Source organism: Giraffa tippelskirchi, chromosome 8, assembly GCF_054371585.1.
Source record: "Giraffa tippelskirchi isolate mGirTip1 chromosome 8, T2T-mGirTip1v1.2.pri, whole genome shotgun sequence".
Taxonomy (NCBI): domain Eukaryota; kingdom Metazoa; phylum Chordata; class Mammalia; order Artiodactyla; family Giraffidae; genus Giraffa; species Giraffa tippelskirchi.
Genome location: NC_137282.1, coordinates 80,391,913 through 80,413,990, shown reverse-complemented (window position 1 = coordinate 80,413,990; position 22,078 = coordinate 80,391,913). Strand labels below are relative to the sequence as shown.

Below are 22,078 nucleotides of genomic sequence, written 5' to 3'. Positions count from 1 at the left end.
TTGACTCTGGCATACAAGTTTGAGAAGTTAGAAATGAGGTATGTGGAACTGGAAATATCCTTATCAAAGCTGTGCTGGTTTATGAAACAGCCCATGTCAGAGCAACCATCTTTTGATGAATCCAACTAGAAACCATGACAAGCAGATGATCCCATCCTGACACTGGCTCATGGTTCTCCAGCAAATGCAGCTAGAAGATGGAAATTGCCCTTGAAGTTCAATTCCTTCCACCCTCTGGGTAAAGTGCTAATAACCAAGAAAACAGGGCAAATCCATGCACCAGGAAAAGAAGCAAAGAGAAACCTAGCCTTGGATAACCCACAAACTGTGTAACCCACCAAGGTGGAACCACCCAAAGCATTCTTTCAGGCAAGAACACAATGTCTCAGGCAAAGTTGGGTCAGATTTTTGTTTGAGGTCATGGGGCGCGTAGGGCGGGGGCTGGGGGATGGGGGAGTGTGTTTCATGGGTGTGGGTGCTAGTAGTTTGGTGTGTTTGACTTTGTCTCCCCCCCAACCCCTCAGCATGGCAGTGAGAAGTTTGCAAAGGCTCATTTAAAGAGGATTAAGTAAATAAAGCAAGTAATTCTAAAAACTCCCAGGGGGAGGTATTAGCTGTGAAAATGAATGCTTTCCTGGAAGCTCTGGGTGTTTGAGAGCTGGGTGGTCCAAGGGTATAACTCTGGGATGACAGAGATGGGGGCCAAGGGTAAAAAGGTTCAGAAACCCACAAAATAGTAACTAGAAACAAGAACTGTAGCTGGGGATAATTAAAGTTAGTAACAAATCACTGCTTTCTGGGAATTGGTAAAAGGACCTAACTCCAGGACCTAATCTTGGAAGTCAGGACTTGTGGGAAGTCACCTGGGCTCCCTTTGCCTCAGTACCCCCTCTTCCCCAAGAGGACCCACAAGTCAATCGTGACTTGCCTTCCTTAGGTCAGCTAGAATCTTTTGGCTCCAATTCCCAGATTCAAACTTCCAAAGCCCAGACTGGATAAAGTGACATCTATCAACTTAGTGAAGCTACACTAAGAGCAGTTCTTGGAAAAGTAACTTAAGGTGTTTAGGTCAAAAGAGCTGCAATAAAGCTGAGTTAGCTGCATGGGACTCTAATTTGGATGGTTCAAAAAGAGAAGGGCATGTTTCACATATACAGGAAAAGATATTTGAATTCAATTCTCTCATTTCAAGCAGAAAAAAGCCTGTCTACCCACTAAGCAGAAATGTTGGTCGGTTTACTCCATGCTCAACCCAAAATAAGTCACCAAGCATTGCTCCGTTGCCAGTTACCGTGTTACGTCACTCCATCAGTGAGGATGGAATAGGGCAGGGAGGCACAGACTTGTTGCCCTCTCATCTGATAGATTAGATCCAACAAACAGGGTTTGTTAATCCATTTTCCCTTTAAAAATAATGTAACTCTCAACCAAAGCTTAACATGAACTGCCCTTATCGAATAGAATTTCTAGCCTGAATAAAAAAGCCTTGATGTTAGCCTACAGAGCTATACTGTTAGACTTCTTTGAGTATTAAAAATGACATAACAGATCTAGAATTTTCCTTTTAGGGTGATGAAAATGTTCTGCATTTACTGCCATGATGGCTCTACAACCTGTGAACACACCAAAAACTGATCGACTGTACCATTCAAATGGGTAAATTGAATAGGATGTGACTTATCTCAACAAAGATGTTAATTCTCTAGCTGTTATTTTTTCTAATAGTTTAATAAACTTCATTACCTTCTCCAATCTGTAGAGGTAGGAAAATTTCAGGTTGAGAACCTCTGGATTGGTTGAAAATGAATTTTGAAGGAACAAAGGTTAATAAACAGTGCCCTTAGGGCTAAAAGGTTCCTTGCTCCTAGATTCTCTTTAGCTATTTCTCTACCACAAGGCACCTCCAAATGAAACGGTTAGAAAAAAAGTTCCTCTCTTCTATAGCCAAACCACTCTTTCTCCCACTCATCCCCACTTCCACCCCTACATGTGACCCAAAGGTTATTTCATAAGACAATGCTGACAATTATGTCAGCATGTAAGGGCCCCCTTGGAGCCCCAGCCAGGTATTTGGATTCTGCAATCAGAAGTGAGGCTCAGAATTGCGTTTTTTTGTGTGTTTGTTTTTTGGTCATGGTCCATAGCATGTGGGATCTTAGTTCCCTGACCAGGGATTGAACTCATACCTCCTGAACTGGAAGTGCAGAGTCTTAACCACTGGACTGCCAAGGAAGTCTCTTGTAATTTTTTTTTAACTCACAAGGTGACTTGGATGCTCAATGAGATTGGGAACCACTGTTCTATACCTATCATACCACTTTATCATACCTATACTTGGCACTTCCATTAAAAATAATTTAGAGACACTGTATAAGTAGGTATGATAGATCAGTATTTCTGAACATTGACTGAATCTTTCAAAATATTGTGGGTGGATGAGAGGGGAGCCTTCTACATTAAAAGCTAAGAGAGAAACTAGCTGGTTACCATGGCCACTAAGAAACAATAACTCACAAAGGCAAATGGCAGCTGTACACACATGTACCTTTTCCTGAATCACAGGGATGTATTAGCATCCAAGATGCCATACCCCAGGATTCAAGGGCCATGGTTTAAAATAGTTCCCTCTGAGTCACCATAGCACCAGAGGACCAGAGTGAATAACAATGTCCTTGCTCTAACTAATCCTTCCGTCATGGAATGTGAGATACTTCCTCGGAATCTTCAGCAACACCAGAACACTAAACGTGCACCCCCAGACAGGCTTCGAGAATTTTTCTTCCAAGTGAAAAGTACATGAGACTTAAAATCCAAACCACTGGAGATGACACTGAACAAATGCAAGACACTGAAATTAAAATACTTCTTTCTTGCTCAGCATTTACCTCTTCTCCCTTGAGTACCTGCTTCTGCAATCATCTCTCTCCAACAAACACGGAATTTTAACCCAAAGCTGTATGAACGCTCAAGGGGGCAAAACAAATACATGCTGTAAAAGGTCTCCCCGAATAAAGAAGTCCCTGACAACAGAGCCTGTCCTGCCATCTAAACTGCCCTGGGGGCAGAAGCTGCTTTAAGACTTTGCCTCCTGGATGGAAATCTCTGAGGGCTAGGAAAAATCAGAGAAGTCTTCACCACAGAGGTAGGGGTCCGAGGGTCTCTAAAGGAAACTCAGGACCTGGGCAAGCTGACGAGAAGAGGGCTCCTTGTTGGGCCTTTCTTACAAGATGGGGCACAGCCATCTCAGGTGAAGGTCAAATACAGGTCCAAACTCTGCCAGCAGTCCTTGAAGCTTCTCTTGGGAGGCTGAGCGGGCGTGGTGGGAACTGATGCAGACTGCTCTCTGAAGAAAGACTCTCCCCCAGTCTCCATTCCCTGACCCTTCCAGACCCCGGATGTAAGCAAGGGGTTCAAGAGTCCCAATTGCCAGTTTTTCTGGCAAATTTAAAAATGTACATCTCAGGCTATTTACATTGGAATGGAGGATTTTCAGGCTAGAGTTTTCATTTTGCTTATTACTTGGGTGCTAGCCATTGGTATAAAAATCAATAAATGTTTCCTGAAAGAATGTGTAGGACAGAGATACAGGTTAGGTGCCTGGGTAGACTTCATCTTTGACCTCAGCAAGGCTTTTTTCGGTCCTAAATGGACTGGGTTAGCTGCAATGGGATTAAGTAAATGCCATGATCAGTTTTCACATGTACATATGAAAGCACTGTTTTAAAACACCACCCTTATGGCAGAAAGTGAAGAAGAACTAAAGAGCCTCTTGATGAAAGTGAAAGAGGAGAGTAAAAAAGTTGGCTTAAAGCTCGACGTTCAGAAAACTAAGATCATGGCATCTGGTCCCATCACTTCATGGGAAAGAGATGGGGAAACAGTGCAAACAGTGTCAGACTTTATTTCTGGGGGCTCCAAAATCACTGCTGATGGTGATTGCAGCCATGAAATTAAAAGATGCTTACTCCTTGGAAGGAAGGTTATGGCCAACCTAGATAGCATATTTAAAAGCAGAGACATTACTTTGCCAACAAAAGTCCGTCTAGTCAAGGCTATGGCTTTTCTAGTGGTCATGTATGGATGTGAGAGTTGGACGGTGAAGAAAGCTGAGCGCCGAAGAATTGATGCTTTTGAACTGTGGTGTTGGAGAAGACTCTTGAGAATCCCTTGGACTGCTGCTGCTGCTGCTAAGTCGCGTCAGTCGTGTCCGACTCTGTGCGACCCCATAGACGGCAGCCCACCAGGCTCCCCCGTCCCTGGGATTCTCCAGGCAAGAGTACTGCTTGGACTGCAAGGAGATCCAATTAATCCATCCTAAAGGAGATCAATCCTGGGTGTTCATTGGAAGGACTGACATTGAAGCTGAAACTCCAATACTTTGGCCACCTCATGCGAAGAGTTGACTCATTAGAAAAGACCCTAAAGCTGGGTAGGATTGGGGGCAGGAGGAGAAGGGTATGACAGAGGATGAGATGGTTGGATGGCATCACCAACTCGATGGACATGGGTTTGGTAGACTCCGGGAGTTGGTGATGGACAGAGAGGCCTGGCGTGCTGCAATTGATGGGGTCACAAAGAGTTGGACACGACTGAGCGACTGAACTGAACTGAAGTTTAAAAAAAAAACCCAAACCACCATCTCATTTGGCCTATGAATCTTATCAGGTTGCTCCTCTTTGTTGCATACGCCTCCCTCTCTTCTCTCTGAGCTGTGCACCCCCTGCAGCATCTCCCTAATCACATGCTGGGCTTAGTCAAGGGAGCTGACCATTTGAATAATGGAATGTAAGAGTCAACAGAGAGCAAGGACCAGCTGCTAAAATCCCAGGGGGCAAGTGCTTAGGATACAGATTTTATCAGCCTGATGCAAAGCAGGCCAAGGGCTCCGCCAGATCCGCATGCCTGATCTATTATTTTTGCATGAGATTCTACCACTTCCAGGTAGGGAACTTCTTAACAAGGAAAAAGTACATCCTAGCTGCACCAGATGCTAAAGCTAAAGCTCCAATACTCTGCCCACCTGATTCAAAGAACTGACTCATTGGAAAAGACCCTGACCCGGGGAAAGATTGATGGCAAGAGGAGAAGGGGATGAGAGGATGAGATGGTTGCATGGCATCACCAACTCAGTGGACATGAGTTTGAGCAAGCTCCAGGAGATGGTGAAGGACAGGGAAGCCTGGCGAGCTGCAGTCCATGGGGTCACAAAAAGTCGGACATGACTGAGTGACTAAACTGAACTGAGCAACACCCAAGTGTTCACCTCTGACCTCAGCAGGACTTTCTCCATGGTCCACACTCAGCGGAAGTTCACTGAGGCTGATAGAAAGGATGGGTGAACAAGCATTCATGCTAAGTCGCTTCAGTCCTGTCCGAGTCTGTGTGACCCTATGGACTGTAGCCTGCCAAGCTCCTCTGTCCATGGGATTCTCCAGGCAAGAATACTGCAGTGGGTTGTCATGCCCTCCTCCAGGGGATCTTCCTGACCCAAGGATCGAATCCGTCTCTTAGGTCTCCTGCATTGGTAGGCAGGTTCTTTACTACTCAGTACCACCTGAACAAGCACTGGGTATCAAATTGGAAGCACAAAGATACAACAGATATTTCATTGCGGCCAGTCCAAGATGCACAATTTCAAAGGATTTAGCTGAAAACTGGTAACAGGACTCTTGAACCCTCACTCACAACCGGGGTTTAAATGGGTCAGAGCATATGGAGATTGGGGGAGGTTCTTTTTCCACTCCAGTATCCTTGCCTGGAGAATCCCAGGGACAGAGCAGCCTTTGGGCTGCCATCTATGGGGTCGGACAGAATAAGACACGACTGAAGCGACTTAGCAGCAGCAGCAGCTTTCTTGGGAAGGAATGATGCAATGATTCCCACCAGGCCTACTCAACCTAATGAGAAAGGCCTACAGGACCACTTAGAGAGACTAGACGGGGTCTGATCCTCGCCTGGAAAATCTACAAGTTTGGAGAGAAACTGGCCTAAGTTCTGAGGGTGGGAATGAAGGCATGGTAGCTGCTGGGCTGTGATCAGCCTGATGCTGAAGTTTATCTGTGCACAGATGTCTGTCTCCTGTAAACCTGACCCAGGCAATTCATGGAAGGGTAGTAAGCTGTCTTGGATTCTAACAGAGTGGATTACAGGGTGAAGAGGGCAGAGAGAGGCCAAGTCCCAGAGAGAAAAGCAACAAAGCAGAACCTGCAAGACAAGAACCAGAGGGGTCCCTAGTGACGGTCCAGGAGCGGAACCAGGAAGAAAGAGGGATCTTCCAAGGCCTCCTCTGCTGGTTGGCTAGGAATGTGTAACAAAGTATCCCATCTGGTGGCTTATGCAACAGAAATCTGTATCCTCACCATTCTGGGCGCTAGAAGTCCAAGACAACAGTAACAGCAAAGCCAATTCTGATTTATTCTGAGGCCTCTTGGACTGCAAGGAGATTAAACCACTCCATCCTAAAGGAAATCAGTCCTGAATATTCATTGGATGGACTGAAGCTGAAACTCTAATACTTTGTCCACCTGATGCAAAGTGCTGACTCATTTGAAAAGACTCTGATGCTGGGAAAGATTGAAGGCAGGAGGAAAAGGGTACGACAGAGGATGAGATGGTTGGATGGCATCACCAACTCAATGGACATGAGTTTGAGTAAGCTCCGGGAGTTGGTGATGGACAGGGAAGTCCGGCATGCTGCAGTCCATGGGGTTGCAAAGAGTCAGACATAACTGAGCGACCGAACTGAACTAAGGCCTCTCTCCCTGGTTGTGGATGGCTTCCTTCTCCCTTGGTGTTCAGGAGGCCTTCCTCTTTGTGTGCTTTTGTCCTGATGTCTTTTTATAAGGACACCGGTCACACCCATATAATCTCATTTATCTTAATCATATCTTTAAAGGCCCTACCTCCACATAGGGTCCCAGGGGTTAGGACTTTAACATATGAATTTTAGGAGCACATGGTCCAACCTAAAATACTTCCTCAAAGAGCAAGAATCAGCTCAAAATATGTCAGGATTAGAGTGCAGAGCACTGTCTTCCTGTGTCCCATCAAGTAAGGACTTGCTCATTCTTTTTACCTCTCATCTCCCACTCCTGTCTCCAGTTTACACTGCAACCCTGGAGGGGACACAAACCATGACAGTTAGATAAAGGGAGTAGAGTAAGGGGAGAAAATGGAGAGAGAGAGAAAAAGAAAGATATTTTCTTTTAAATTGAATTTGAAATTTTTATTTTAAACCAGGCATTTCGAGCTCTAAATTAAGAGTATTTAGCAACTGAAATTGACTGTAGAAGTTTTTAAAAATCTAATCAGAAAAGTTATCGATTTTACCCAGAGGCATGAGATAGACTAACCTCTCTGAATAAATTTTAAAGAGTCAGTGGGACGCAAAACAAAGCTGCTTTGTGATCACATTTTAGGTGTCTTATTTATTCAGCAGACCAGATACATATAAATAAATAAATGAATGACTCAACAAACATGCAAACTTTACTAAGCATTAATTATGAGCTGAGTGCTTTCATATATTAACTAAGGTGCAGGTGAGTTAAAAGATTACCCAAAGGATTAAGAAGAGGGAAAGGTAAGAGGGAGAAAAAAAGACATAGGCAGTAGCTTCATTCTGGCGATGAATCCTTCCTAAAATACTGTAATATCCCACACCCTCCCCCTAAAAATAACCACACTCTTTTAAAACCATAAATGCCATCCAGATAATGTACCATAATGATCATGAAGTGAAACTCTTAAGAACGTTAATCTCCCTCCCTATATTCACAACTTGCCTTTATTAGGGGACGACATTTCTTTTGAGAAACAAATACATCATTCTTCTTTAAAAATAAAATCTGCCATCAATGAGGACCGATCTTGGTCCATGAATCAGTCAGAGCCACCAGCACTGATATAAAACTGTTCGGGGCTCTGGCAATGTTACTATCTGGGCTGTCAAATATGCTGCTCACATGCTCCGACAAAACTACCAAAGAAAAGCCCCAAGGTTACCTCACGCCCTAAATCCATCCAACTTAAAAAGCATGGGCTTAATCAAAACAAGCTACCTCTGGAACACAAAAATCACGCCAGGACTAAGAAACACCATGTGATTACCCCTCCTTTTGAGGTTATTTTTAAGCTGATCTCTAAAATGCCATTTCCAGGGTGTATTTCCAAATCTTTGATGTTGGTGTCAACAGCTTTATCAAGACCTAACACTGTGTTCATCTCTCAAGCAAAAAAGCTGCCCTGCACACATCTGGTAATCAAAACCAAACAGCAAGGGGTATGTGCTAAGTGCCTTACCATCTCCATCACAAGTCCATTTCTTGGCTTTCCCCCACCTTAAAATCCAAAAGAATCATTCAAGTTTAAAAAGACAGGGCCACTCCTCAAATGTTACTGGTGAACATATAAAACATGGAAAGCGCAAAGTCACTGCGGCAAGTAGTTTGGCAGCTTAAGTTAAATATACATTTTCCATTCAACCTGGCAATTACACGATGTGCCTTGCCCAAAGAAATGAAAACGTGTCCACAGAGATGGGCACATGAATGTTTACAGCAGCAGTATTCATAAGCGTGAAAAAGTAGAAACAACTGAAACATCCACCAACTAGGTAAACAAAACATGGCATTTCCATACAGGGGAAGGCGACCCTCCAGGACCAAAAAGGAACGAAGGGTTGATACATGCAGCGCAAAACCATTGCACCAAGTGAAGGTCAGACACAGAGACCACACAGTGTAAGATTTCATCTGTGTGACATTGTCTGGAACTGGCAAATTTATAGACAGGAAGTAGATTAGCAGTCGCCTAGGGCTGGGGATGATAAGGAGGAATTGCAAATGAGCATGAGGGCTCTTTTGGGGCGGGGTAAGAGAGATGTTTTAAAACTCAATTGTGGTGATGATTCCACAGCTCTGTAAATTTATGAAAAATTGAGCAGTACTGTATACTAAAAATGGTAAATTTTGTGGAATGTAAATCATACCTCGATGAAGCTGTTTTTAACAAGATGAAATATAAAAAGTGAAATGCTAAGTTGTTAGGTAGTGAGAAACAGCTTTAAAGTACGAGAGGGTAGCTCCCTGGATGGTTATACCAGATTCCCTTGGTTTTACTCTAGAAAGATTTAATGGTCAAATGTTGGCTTACTGTGACATCATTGGTTCTTTGAGTTGGCTTTCAAATGGGGTAACAGATTATCCACATTCTTGTATGCAGGAAGTGTCATTTACGATGATCACAATGGTTTTGATGAATTAGTCATCCAGTGCCTCAAATACTTTTTGAGGATAAGGGATAAGTAAGTAAACAACATGGATACTGTGAATTCTGATGCCCTAGAAGCAGGAGTGGAACGGCAGATGGAGAGCACAAAAATCATTTCTGCTGCCTCAGCTACCACGTTGGGATGTCATTCGAACACCACATACTCAAATCGTATATTCTTATCTCCGGCTCTGCTCACTTGAAGGCACGTCTCTGCATTTTCTCTACCCTAACACATTACCATGCGGCACACTATCTGCCCCATGATTCTCAGTGCCCAGCCTTCTTCTGATAACTGCATTTCTTTCTAGAAAGCTGTCCTCCTATTCCCCTCCCGCCCCCCCCATGGCCACTCCAACCAGGTTATAGCCTGACCATAGCTGTTCCCAAGAGATGGAAGGTGTCCTTAGCATAGCCTATCAGAGACCCTCCCTGGGATTTTGGGTGGGGGGAGAGGAAAGGGACAGGGAAGGGGTAAGTACAGGAAGAAGGAAGAGAAGGGAGTAGAACGGGGAAGAAAAATGGAAGATTAAAGCCTTCCTGTCTGGTGGAGAAACTAGGAAAATGTGAGCCTGGCAACTGTCCAAGACACTCCTAAGCCAGCGCAGAGAGCTGGTTTGAGGGAGGGAACCAGAAAGGCCCTGACACCCTTTTAGCACAGAATTTGGCATCCCATGAGCCAAGCCACATCCCCCACTCCTCACTCCAACCTATGTGCGTGCAAAGTCACTTCAGTCATGTCTGACTCTTTGCAACTCCATGGACTGCAGCCTGCCAGGCTCCTCTGTCCATGGGATTCTCTAGGCAAGAATACTGGAGTGGGTTGCCATGCCCTCCTCCAGGGGATCTGCCTGACCCAGGGATGAAACCCAAGTCTCTTGTGTCTCCTGTATTGGCAGGTGGGTTCTTCACCACCAGTGCCACCAGGGAAGCCCTCTCTGCTATCCTAAGCTAGTTCAAGTTGAGTTTCTGTGACTTGCAATCGACAAATGTTGACAAATCCTCTGGTGCCTTCTCACCTAGTCAATCTCACGCAGGCTGTCACCTTAGATGCCACAGTAAAATAGAGCCTAGAACCTCGGCAGCACCGCTGTAGTTTGTATGTCTGTCTGTTCCACTTATTTGGAAGTCTGTAGCTAAACTCACTTTATGAACCTACAGACCTGAAATACACACTCTCCAGAGTCTAACTGGTTGAATAAAGTGAGGTGACCTACAAGGTCCCCTTTGAACCCATAGGTTAGGGAGGGCCTATTTATCATTCATTTGTTTGGCTATTAGCTGCTCCCTGATATGCCAGCATACCCTCACCCATCCCCACCTCCAAGCATTCCATTCTTTCTTCACCACAGAAGACCTGGCCAGCAAGCCCCACCTTCTGGGCTATTTCCACTCTGAAAATATGAACGGCTCTTTCGCTCTCCTACAGGAACCTGCCAACAAGGAAAACAATCACGAGTAACTGGAAATGAATAGAATTAGACTGTTAAAAACCCTCACGAAATGAAAAGCCATCGTAACTGCTGGGTCCTGAAGGACCCTGTGATGTGGCTCATGAGGAAGATAAACTTCAGGGTGGCTGGGGACAAGGAGATGGGTGTAGACAGTGGGGAAGCTGCCTGGAGGAGGGGGTGGAACGTTGGGGTTCAGCTGGAGCAGGAGACCTCAAGCACCAAGGATAATTCTCAGAGCAGTTAATCCTTGAATATCGCTGAAGATATGATAAGGAAGCATGTTTTCACTCAACCTAATTGATTCTAAATGAGACACCTGGAAGAGAAGCCCAACATAGTGGCTCAGTCACCAAGGCATCACCCCCTAGGGGTTAGGCTGGCCTGGATTTGCCACACTACTGTCCTGGCAGCACAAATGGAAAAGCCTTCCAGATCCTTTCCAGCAGAAGCCCCAGGCCACTCCACGCCCGTGCTCTGTTGGGGGACCTAGAACCACCCGCACAGTGAACAGACTGTTGACTGAATTTGAGACCCTGGACCTTCTTTCAATTTTCAACCATTTTCTGTATTGAGGGATAGAATTAACCAGCATTAACATAAAGGATGGAGAGTACTTCTGTCTTCTGCAACTTTTGTTGCAGGTGTGCAACAAAGATTTATAACACACTCCCCTCCACCCTGGGCCCCACACACAAACTCACATACCTGGCACCTGATCCCATGAGGCTCTAAAGAGTAAAAACATCGTGGCTACTCAAGAATTCTCAATTTAAGAGGAAAACTAAGAAATCTATACTGTCTTGTTCACTCATAGGCACTGCCTACCAACTCTGGGCCAAGTACATAGGGGGATGTAGAAAACTGGCCGATACATAATCCCTGCCTACGACAAAGAAAAAAAAAAAAGAAAAAAAAAAAAAGAAAAAAAAAAAAGAAAAAAAAAAAAGAAAAAAAAAAAAGTCCATGCTGATTAACACACATGCAACAAAGCAGTGACACACAGATTTGTAAACCAAGAACACAAATGTCTACTATTTCATGTGTGATCAGATTATGATGAAGCTAGAGAGCTATCATACTTCTCTAAGGAAACACTGAAAACGAAGGGCAAAATTCCAGATAACTAGATAAAGCCACAGGGAAGCTTAATGAAACCTGCATCTACTGAGGGCATTCTAAGTGTCAGGTCGGACTGGAGTTACAGGACCTACAAAATGACATACTACTTCGACCAGTGCTGTCCAATACTGCAGTCATTAGCCACACGTGGCCACTAAGCATTTGAAACATGGCTAACATAAACTGACATGCACTGTAAGTGGAAAATACACAATGGATTTCCAAGATTTACTATTAAAAAAAATGTCAACTATATCATTAATAACTTGACTGAATACATGTTGACAGAATTTTGGATATACTAGATAAAAATAAAAGATGATTACAATCTCAGTTGCTTCATTTTCCCTCTTGAGTCTACTAGAAACTTCGAAATGACTTGTGATGGTTGTATTTATGGCTTGCTTATATTCTATTAGACAGTAATGATTCACATTTTCCCCTCAAAGACTGGCACAACTGGCAATAACAGCATCTTATTATTATTACAAGGCAGGCACAAAATTAAGGGAAAGAAAGTATAGGTTATCATGTTTAACATTCACTTACTATCAAATCATAAAGCTTAGATCTAGTAAATCCTGCAAGCTGATAATGGATGAAAGTTAGTTTAAAAGATTCACTCTGCCACATGCAGAAGAAGGGATAATTAATCAACAATTTTATTTCAAAACTCAGCTCAGAGCTCTGTGACATCATAGAGGGGGTAGGATGGAGGGGGCGGGAGGGAGGCTCAGGAGGGAGGGGATATATGCATACTTATGTTGCTGTACCGGAGAAGGCAATGGCATCCCACTCCAGTACTCTTGCCTGGAAAATCCCATGGACGGAGGAGCCTGGTAGGCTGTAGTCCATGGGGTCGCTAAGAGTCAGACATGACTGAGCGACTTCACTTTCACTTTTCCTGTTCATGCACTGGAGAAGGAAATGGCAACCCACTCCAGTATTCTTGCCTGGAGAATCCCAGGGATGGTGGAGCCTGGTGGGCTGCCGTCTATGGGGTCGCACAGAGTCGGACACGACTGAAGCGACTTAGCAGCAGCAGCAGCAGCATGTTGCTGTACAACAGAGACTAACAACACTGTAAAGCAGTTATCCTCCAATTTAAAAAATTTTTTTAAATTTCAAGACTGACGGACTTCTATGCAAACTATTACTCTGTTATATATGGTTCAGAAAACACGTCTGTTTTTCTCTATCAACAGGTGGACAATTTTCCAAAGGATTCAAAAGAGAATTTAACTTCCCCATCACTTCATTCTAGACACTACTATCTTCATTTTAACCACAAGACTACTCCTCTGTGCCTAGATGGTGACTGAAACGAAAGTTGTCTGGTGAGACTAAGGAATTTGTTAATACAACTGGGAATAGGATTGATCACAACTATAGGAAACATGCCTTTATACTGTCCACATTACCTAAGGATATAAAGAAGGACTAAATGGAGGAATGGTAACACAGGAAAACATAGTCCCAAACTACACAGAAGATACCTGGCAAATGTGTTTCAATGACATATGAAACCTTTTTAGTGCTACAGCTTATAATGGTAGGTACAATCATATTGGCCAATCTATCAACAGTTCTTCAAAGGTAGGATACAGAAGATGATAACCTTAGTAATAGTAACAATAGCTATCATTTACATGATTACGTTGCAAAAAAATTTTTTCTTTTTTTACTATCTGATTATAAATGAGTATTATTATCTCTTTTAATGCTCACACCACTTCAAAATTAGATGCTATTGCTTTTATTCTCAATTTCAAGATTAGGAAATTGCCACCAAGAAAGTTTATTTGGCCAAAGTAGCACAATGTAAAAATAGAGAAGGATGGGTTGACACTCAAGTTCAGTTCCTGGGCTGCATATTAGACAGCACTAGTAATTTTTAAAAAGTCTGACCAACAGACCAACCTTTTTACAACTTAAAAAAATTTTGTTGCCTTTAAAGATGGAACAGTCCTCAGATCAGCCACTGGCATATACAGAGCTCCCCCTAGGAAGTCTGAATGGACCAGTATGAAAAAAGGCATTCCCTTCTGGCTGTTTGCCCTCACAACATTCCAGGGGAAGGTGGCATTTTATTTCTTTGTCCTTTTAACATGTGAAGCATACACATAGTGTACAAATGTCATGAGCTCACCAGTCCAGAAAAAAAAAAATCCTTTTCCACACAGCTTGGCTAAAGATACCCAGTCAATAACATAAAATGTAAAGATAATTACAGACAAGTGAAGTGGCTATTTTTATACTTGGCTGAGCTGGCAAACTACAGACTGGGGTGGAGGTTGCCATGCTCTGGCAACAATATGAAAAAGCAGAACAGCTCGATATTTAAATCTTTCCCCATCACTAGGACATTTTTGTTCCTTAGGAAATTATTCTAATGTCCTGTATACTACCTCTTTCCAAGCTATTAAAAAAAAAAAATGAAACACTACAATGCTTTACAGCCATTACAAGCACTGATATCATAATAAAAGTGTGTCCTAAAACAATCACCAGTGAGACAGTAACGGGGCAGGGGGTGCAGGCAGTATTTGTTCTGGAAGCCACACACAGAAGCACCCGCAGCCAGCAGCCTGCCACCTCAGATATCACCAGGATAGGGTGAACTACTCTTTGTTTCTTTTGCCACCGTGGACAGAAACACCCATCTGCAATGTAATGAAAATCAAATGCGCTTTGTTCCAAAGGGTATGCACTTAAAATAATCAGGGGTTGTTTTAAAGCAGAAGAAGAAAGCAAGCTTGTTGCCAGACAAGGCACAAGTGGTAACACAGCCATCCACAGATCCGCCGGGAGACAGGCTGGGACAGCGGTCATCTCTTTCTAGTTTTTAGAGACTCTAGAGGAAAAGCATTACACAAAGTCACCAAACAGCACACCAAACACGACCTAAAGTTGTATAGCACAGAAAGAATCTAATTATCAAGGTGTTGCTGACTGGATGTATACGTAAGGTTAGTGGAAGAAAGAAGTTTTTCCTTTAAAAAAAAAAAAACTCTTAGGAAATCCTGGTTGGTATACAGATACTGGTTAGTGTCTATGCCTATATTTTCTAGTTTCTTCCGATTTAAAAAAAAGCTCAAAAGGGACTTCCCTAGTGGTCCAGAGGCCTCCTTGGTGGCTGAGATCGTCAAGAAGCCGCCTGCAACACAGGAGACCCGGGTTCGATCCCTGGGTCGGAAAGATCCCCTGGGGAAGGAAATGGCAACCCACTCCAATATTCTTGCCTGTAGAATTCCATGAACAGAGGAGCCTGGCGGACTACAATCCGTGGGGTCGCAAAGAGTCAGACACGACTGAGAGACTAATATATACTGCTGGGTCCAGTGGTCAGACTCCACACTCCCAATGCAGGGGGCCCAGGTTCAATCCCTGGTCAGGGAACTAGATCCCACATGCTGCAACTAAAGATTCTGCATGCTGAAAGACCCAGCATAGCCAAACAAATATTTTTTTAAGTAAATAATAAAGCTCAAAGGAAAGAAATGTGAAACTTTTTTCTCAAAAGAGAAAAATGATATAGCCCCAAAGAAAATTAAGGATTTTTTTTAAACGAAGATTCAAGAAGGTCCTGAGCATATTCATTGAAGTAACTTGCATCCACAATGAATGTGGATTGAACCCAAAATAAGATTCACTTGGAGACAGAATGGTAGGCTTCTCCCTACCTGGCTGTGGGTGAGGCCTTCTTGATATGGTTCAACATGGGACCTCAGGGCCCCACATATGTTTACGGCCTTTGTACAACACAGGTGTGAACTGTGCAAGTCCACTTACGTGCAACTTTTTTTCAATAAATAGACTGGAAAGCTTTTTGGAGATTTGGGACAATTTGAAAAACCTCACCAATGAACCATGTAGCCTAGAAATACAAAAAAAAAATTTTTAAGGTATACCATGAATGCATAAAATGTGCAGATACTAGTCTATCCTTAAATAGGCATAAGGTGGGTGATATTTAATATAAAACTAATAATGCATTAGGTTTCTTACTGTTTCCTAACTTTGCTTTCAAAAAAAATTACAGTATGCCTCTCTCTCATAATAGGAGAAACTGCCTATCAGCCTATCAACATGCTAAGCAGCTTTGTTTCAAAATGTAACAGTTTTCAATACTGTATTATGAATATAACTGTAATAATGTATGCCATAAAATTTTATAAAGATTCATTCATTAGTGTCTAGGCTACACTACCATGAAGCAGTTGTATCGATTATACTAAGCCACCTTAAAACAATCACACCACTGTCTCTTCCTATAAATATGAATTTTTTCACAACTTTTCATTTTTGATGTCCAGTGTTAGTAATACATATAACATCGGCAGTGTTTTATATCATAAGACTATACTGATGTGGATACTGACAATTAATCACATGAACAGACAACATAAACTTAGGGTATCAACACATATACAGTACTGGAAGTGTATTTTCTCTTCTTTACACTATTTCCTTAACATTTCTTTTCTCTAGCTTACTTTATTGTAAGGCTACAATATATAACCGCACTCATTTCACATGCTAGCAAAGTAATGCTCAAAATTCTCCAAGCTAGGCTTCAACAGTACGTGAACTGAGAACTTCCAGATGTTCAAGTTGAATTTAGAAAAGGCAGAGAAACCAGAGATCTAATTGCCAACATCCATTGGATCATAGAAAAAGCAAGAGAATTCCAGAAAAAACATCTACTTCTGCTTCATTGACCATGCTAAAGCCTTTGACTGTGGATCACAACAAACTGTGGAAAATTCTTAAAGAGATGGGAATACCAGACTATTTTAACTGCCTCCTGAGAAACCTGTATACAGGTCAAGAAGCAACAGTTAGAACCAGACATGGAACAATGGATGGTTCAAAATTTGGAAAAGACTACGTCGAGGCTGTATACTGTTACCCTGCTTATTTAACTTATATACAGAGTACATCATGCAATTCCCTGCTGGATGAAGCACAACCTGGAATCAAGACTGCAGGGAGAAATATCAATAACCTCAGATATGCAGATGACACCACCCTTACGGCAGAAAGCAAAGAGGAACTGAAGAGCCTCTTGATGAAAATGAAAGAGGAGAGTGAAAAACTTGGCTTAAAGCTCAACATTCAGAAAAATAAGATCATGGCATCTGATCCCATCACTTCATAGCAAATAGATGGGGAAACAATGGAAACAATGACAGACTTTATTTTCTTGGGCTCCAAAATCACTGCAGATAGTGACTGCAGCCATGAAATTAAATGACGCTTGCTCCTTGGAAGAAAAGCTATAACAAACCTAGAGAGCATATTAAAAAGCAGAGACATTACTTTGCCAACAAAGGTCCATCTAGTCAAAGCTATGGTTTTTCCAGTAGTCATGTATGGACATGAGAGTTGGACCATAAAGAAAGCTGAGTGCTGAAGAACTAATGCTTTTGAACTGTGGTGTTGGAAAAGACTCTTGAGAGTTCCTTGGACTGCAAGGAGATCCAACCAGTCAATCCTACAGGAAATCAATTCTGAATATTCATTGGAAGGACTGATGCTGAAGCTCCAATACTTCGGCCACCTGATGTGAAGAGCCCATTCATTGGAAAAGACTCTGATGCTGGGAAAGATTGAAGGCAGGAGGAAAAGGAGATGACAGAGACGAGATGGTGGATGGCATCATTGACTCAATGGATATGAATTTGAGCAAGCTCTGGGAGATGGTGAAGGACATGGAAGCCGGGCGTGCTACAGTCCATGGGGTCACAGAGTCAGATACAACTGAGCGACTGAACAACAATAAATAATATCTATAACATACAAAATATGTGCTAATCGACAATTTGTATTATCAGTAAGGCTTCCTGTCAACAGTAGGCTATTAGAAGTTAAGTTCCAGGGGAGTCAAAGTGATAGACGGATTTTTCAACTTGGTGGTAGTGGGGTGGGAGGTATCCCCCTAAACCCCTACATGGTTCAAGGGTCAACTGTGTTGAGGCAGCAGGCTTCTGGCTGCCTTTGGTAAGGAAGAAAGAAAAAGCAACCCACAAGTCCATTAGCCTTCCAGCTCAGAGGTTCCCACGTCCTCTGGGGCAGCTGGGAGGAGCCACTGTGAACAGGCTGCTTCTCCCACCAGCGAAATGTCTATGGGTCAAAACCATCCACCCGAAGTCAGCACTCCCTTTCATTTTTGAAAAGCCCTCAATCACAAACAGGTCAACTCTCGTAGGAGGAGATGGTCAAGTTATGTGAGCCTTCTCATCAAACTAAGAGGCTCAGCACAGATCTTGTTAACTTACTGACAAAGCTTGACAAATGGGTTTGTTTATGTGGTTCTTGCCTAGCAGGATCCCAAGGGCCTGGGTTCCAGTTCATTTTCCAACCTTCCTGTTGCTGCTCAAAGCCATCTGCCTCACCTCGGACTCCCCACCAGACTCCACTGCAGCAAGTCCAAGTTCATACCAGTCTTCTTCATTCATGACACTTGTCCTTAGCTACCTGTGGGACTCCCAAGGTCACTGTCTATATCAGAGAGAAAAAGAAAAGGACAACATCTAGAAGCCCTGTGCCAAGAGTAGCCAGAACTGAGGCTCACCTCTAGCTTCGCCCCTTATTGACTGTGCCACTTTCAGAGGGCTCAATTCTCTTTCCTAGGCCTCAATATCTGCTGTCGATTGAGCTCCTCCCCCCACCCCACTCCAACCACTGGAGCCTTGTGCTCCAATGGATTGAAAATGTGTTAACCTCATTAAAACTCAAAGCTCCATGAAGGGACGCATTGCTGTTCACCCCAAGATCGTCTATCTACCACTCAATGATTCCACCAACATGTACTGCTCACAAGGGATTTGATGCTGGGTAAGACGGCCCAGACCTCCAGAAATCTGCCAGTCTAGAAGCAAAGTGACTGGTGCAGAGAAGTGGCTCAAGTCAATTCAAAGGACTTGTCGAAAAAAGCTTACATTATTCACCTTCTGTTATAGCCAGGTCACCATCCCTTTTGGCCCAAACAGTCACTCAAGAGACGAAAGATGTCACCTAAGATGGATAGTGACAGAACAAGCTCCTGAGCATGGCTGATGACCGTGGGATGACTCTCTCCCAGCACCTGCTACTTCCCAGAGATGGGCTAGTTCCTCTGGAAAAGCCAGCTGCTATTTGAGGACCAGCTCCCCAGCTAGGAAATGTGACCCTGTCTTCCTCGGGTCCCTTTTGGAGGCAGCCCCATAGGCTAGGAAACTGAGAGGAAAAGGACATAGAGAATTGGAGATATTCCCCCTACCTGGTTGAGCAGTCAGACTGACCCCGTGAGCTTAGAAGTGTCGTGTGCTGGACCCAGCGACATCTTCGTTCCCTCCTTCAACAGTAAAGGGAGGAAACTGCTGTCCCCTGGAAAGCTGAAAACGGTATGCACCAGCAGTAGACCAAGAAATATCCCTGGGGTGAGGAACTCAAGACCCAGCCTTAGAATCCAGCACATCTTTGCAAAACAGTCATACAACAGGTTTACTACTAATTACTTCTAAATAGCATTTTACTGCCTCCAATAGAAATAGTTCCTAAAAATCGTCAATGGTAAATAAACTAGTTTTCCTATTGAGGGTATAAGAAGCACAGTTATTACTTTGCACTCTTGTAGGATAAGGCTTCCCAGGTGGTGCTAGTGGTAAAGAATCTGCCTGTAATATAAGAGATGCAGGAGACGCGGGTTTGATCCCTGGGTCAGAAAGATCCCCTAGAGATGAAATGGCAACCCACTCCAGTATTTCTTCCCTGAAAAATCCCATGGACAGAGGAGCCTGGTGGGCTACAGTCCATGAGGTCGCAAAGGGTCACGCATGACTGAGCAACAGCACGCGTGCATGTATGATATTGTCAGGTCTGAGGAATGGTGGCACTTGTTAGGAAACAGACCCTCTTGTCATTGTACTCCCAACCTTATAAGGTGGCTCTTAAAAGTAAACAGGACAAATGCAACAAGATCTTCTAGGTACATTCAACAGATCGTGGGTTAACCTGGGGATTCCAAAGATGTTCACAACTGGGCTGAGCCCAGGGACTGCCACGAACCTTTTGAAACCAACAAAGATTACAAGTGGATAGCATCATTGAATATAAGTGAATTTCCCTCTAGGAAAAGTGGTTCAACACCTGCATCCAACTTGCAAAAATGTCCATCTCTGACTCAAAAATATTTAAGAATTCCTGCTAGATGGCCTGCCTCAGTCTGCAAAATGAACTTCTCTTGGAGGAAAACACTTGACTCTGTGCTGCCCTAGAGCGAAGGAAGCTGCTCAGCCTTTTATTCCCCACCAGTGAGCTCTGCCAAAGCTTTCTTTCCTGGCTGGGTTTCTGTCATTTCAGCCAGCAAAAGGAACTGGACAGACGTAGTGAAAGTGAAAAGAGAGATGCTGCTGGGGTTGTTAATTCGAGAGTCATTTAGCTCTTTAAAAAGAAAACATTCTGGATTAAGCAAACTGAGTTCATCTAGAAGGAAAGAAAAAACAACAACAATAACTGTAGACTGATATGGCTGTTACCAATTGCAATACTTAACAGGGATAAGAAGAGTTAAGGTTTGAAAAGTAATTACTGACAGTGAGGAAAATTGATAAAGCAGAGGACAAAATGCTTATGCTCAATTACTTGATGATAAATTTTGCTGTTTACTAAATGTCAATTTAAGAAAAAAACAAAGGAAAAAATTATGTATTTTCTTGCACTGTACAATAAACTCCTTGGCCTACAACCAACTTTTCTCACAACTGGATTCTGTTCATTTAGAAGCAGGGAGGAACAAGTCATGAACTCCCAAAGACTGCCCCTTACCCAGGGGTGACCGATGGCTGTGGAATTTATAAGGCAAGACACTGTTTCCAGTGAGGGCCAGTTACTACAGGAAGAACTGGACTAGGTCCCAGGTTCAGGTTAGATGAGGTGAGACCTATCACACAAAACCAGCTGGTGAAGCAGGCAAGACACAATAACTGTTCCAAAGGCCGGAAGCAGGTTTTTAAAGTATAGGTAAGTCTCAGACGGTAAAGAGTCTGCCTGCAGTGAGGGAAACCCGGGTTCGATCCCTGGGTTGGGAAGATCCTCTGGAGAAGGAAATGGCAACCCACTCCAGTATTCTTACCTGGAAAACTCCATGGACGGAGGAGCCTGGCAGGCTACAGTCCACGGGGTTGCAGAGAGTTGGACATAACTGAAGTGACTTAGCACGCACACACCCCTTTAAGGACCCAACCTCCAAATGCAGTCACATTCTGAGGCACTGGGAATGAGGATTCAATATATAAATATTTTGTATGTGTGGGAGGGGCGGTGGGGAAGACTTACAAAATCCAGTCCATAACAGTTGGCTAAACTTCACTCTTTGCGACTAAGCAGTTTCAAATAAAAAAAGAAAGAAAGAAAGAAAACCAAGGCTCAGAGAGGTGATCTGATTTCCCTGAGAAGGAATACATCTTCTGAATTTCAGCCTGCATTTGGCTAACTACCTCCACTCCTCGGCCTTTTGATTTCTGTTTCAATTCTCCTCCAGACTCCCAAAAGTTCAATATCTGATGAACACCCCGAAGGGCTTTATGGCAACACGGGAGGGCGGGTGGGTGTGTGTAGGTCAATGTTAACCACCTACTTACTATGTGACAGACACTCTACTATACACAGAATATAACACTGAAGAATGAGGCAGACTTCAATGAGAAGAGGTTTTGTTTTAAAACACGTGGTAAGTCCGTAAAATTAGTTGCTAAAATATTGATTATATTTACTAATACCCATCAGTGAGCCTGATGTCAAAGGCTAGAGCAGTCTGTTCATTGCAGATGGCTGGAGTTGGGAAACTTGAGTTTGATTAACAATCTTTCATTAAACTATTACCACCTGTACTTTTCAGCTCATGGGGAGCAATAAAACAAAAAATAATCTCTAAATCATGCAGCATCTTCATGATTTTCTTAAAAGGATACCATCAGTATCATACACCTATGTAAATAATTAATGGAGGGAAAGATCTAGAATCCTTTTCACTATCACCCATTTAAAATACACCCAAGAGGCCTTTGATATATTTAGCTTTGTCTTGTCAACTCCTATATTCATCATTTCTCCTACACAGAGGATATTCAGTTGGCTTCTAGCAAAATAATGCACAGCACTAATAGTGAATGCTTTCAGTACCATGAGTTAAGGACTTTCTGATGTGACAGTTTTTCTTTTACGTATTTCTGGGTATACTATATGTTGGT

At 43.1% G+C, this 22,078-nt stretch overlaps 1 protein-coding gene across 48 annotated transcripts in view; it reads right to left on the bottom strand.

Moving 5' to 3' along the window:
* The window catches only part of RAI14 (retinoic acid induced 14), a 161,295-nt gene that overhangs the window by 133,899 nt on the left and 5,318 nt on the right, over nucleotides 1–22,078 (bottom strand). For 7 of the 48 annotated variants that reach the window (XM_081520439.1, XM_081520451.1, XM_081520462.1 and 4 more), the window contains exon 1: nucleotides 2,546–2,683. The exons of 12 other annotated variants lie outside the window; for them this stretch is intronic. The gene's annotated coding sequence lies outside the window, so the exon portion shown is untranslated. Of the gene's footprint in view, nucleotides 1–1,743; nucleotides 1,964–2,186; nucleotides 2,684–3,178; nucleotides 3,339–7,075; nucleotides 7,116–8,989; nucleotides 9,112–10,591; nucleotides 10,704–11,429; nucleotides 11,448–12,392; nucleotides 12,479–22,078 lie in introns of those variants that run through there. 29 more of the 48 variants (XM_081520444.1, XM_081520456.1, XM_081520486.1 and 26 more) reach the window with 10 other exon arrangements.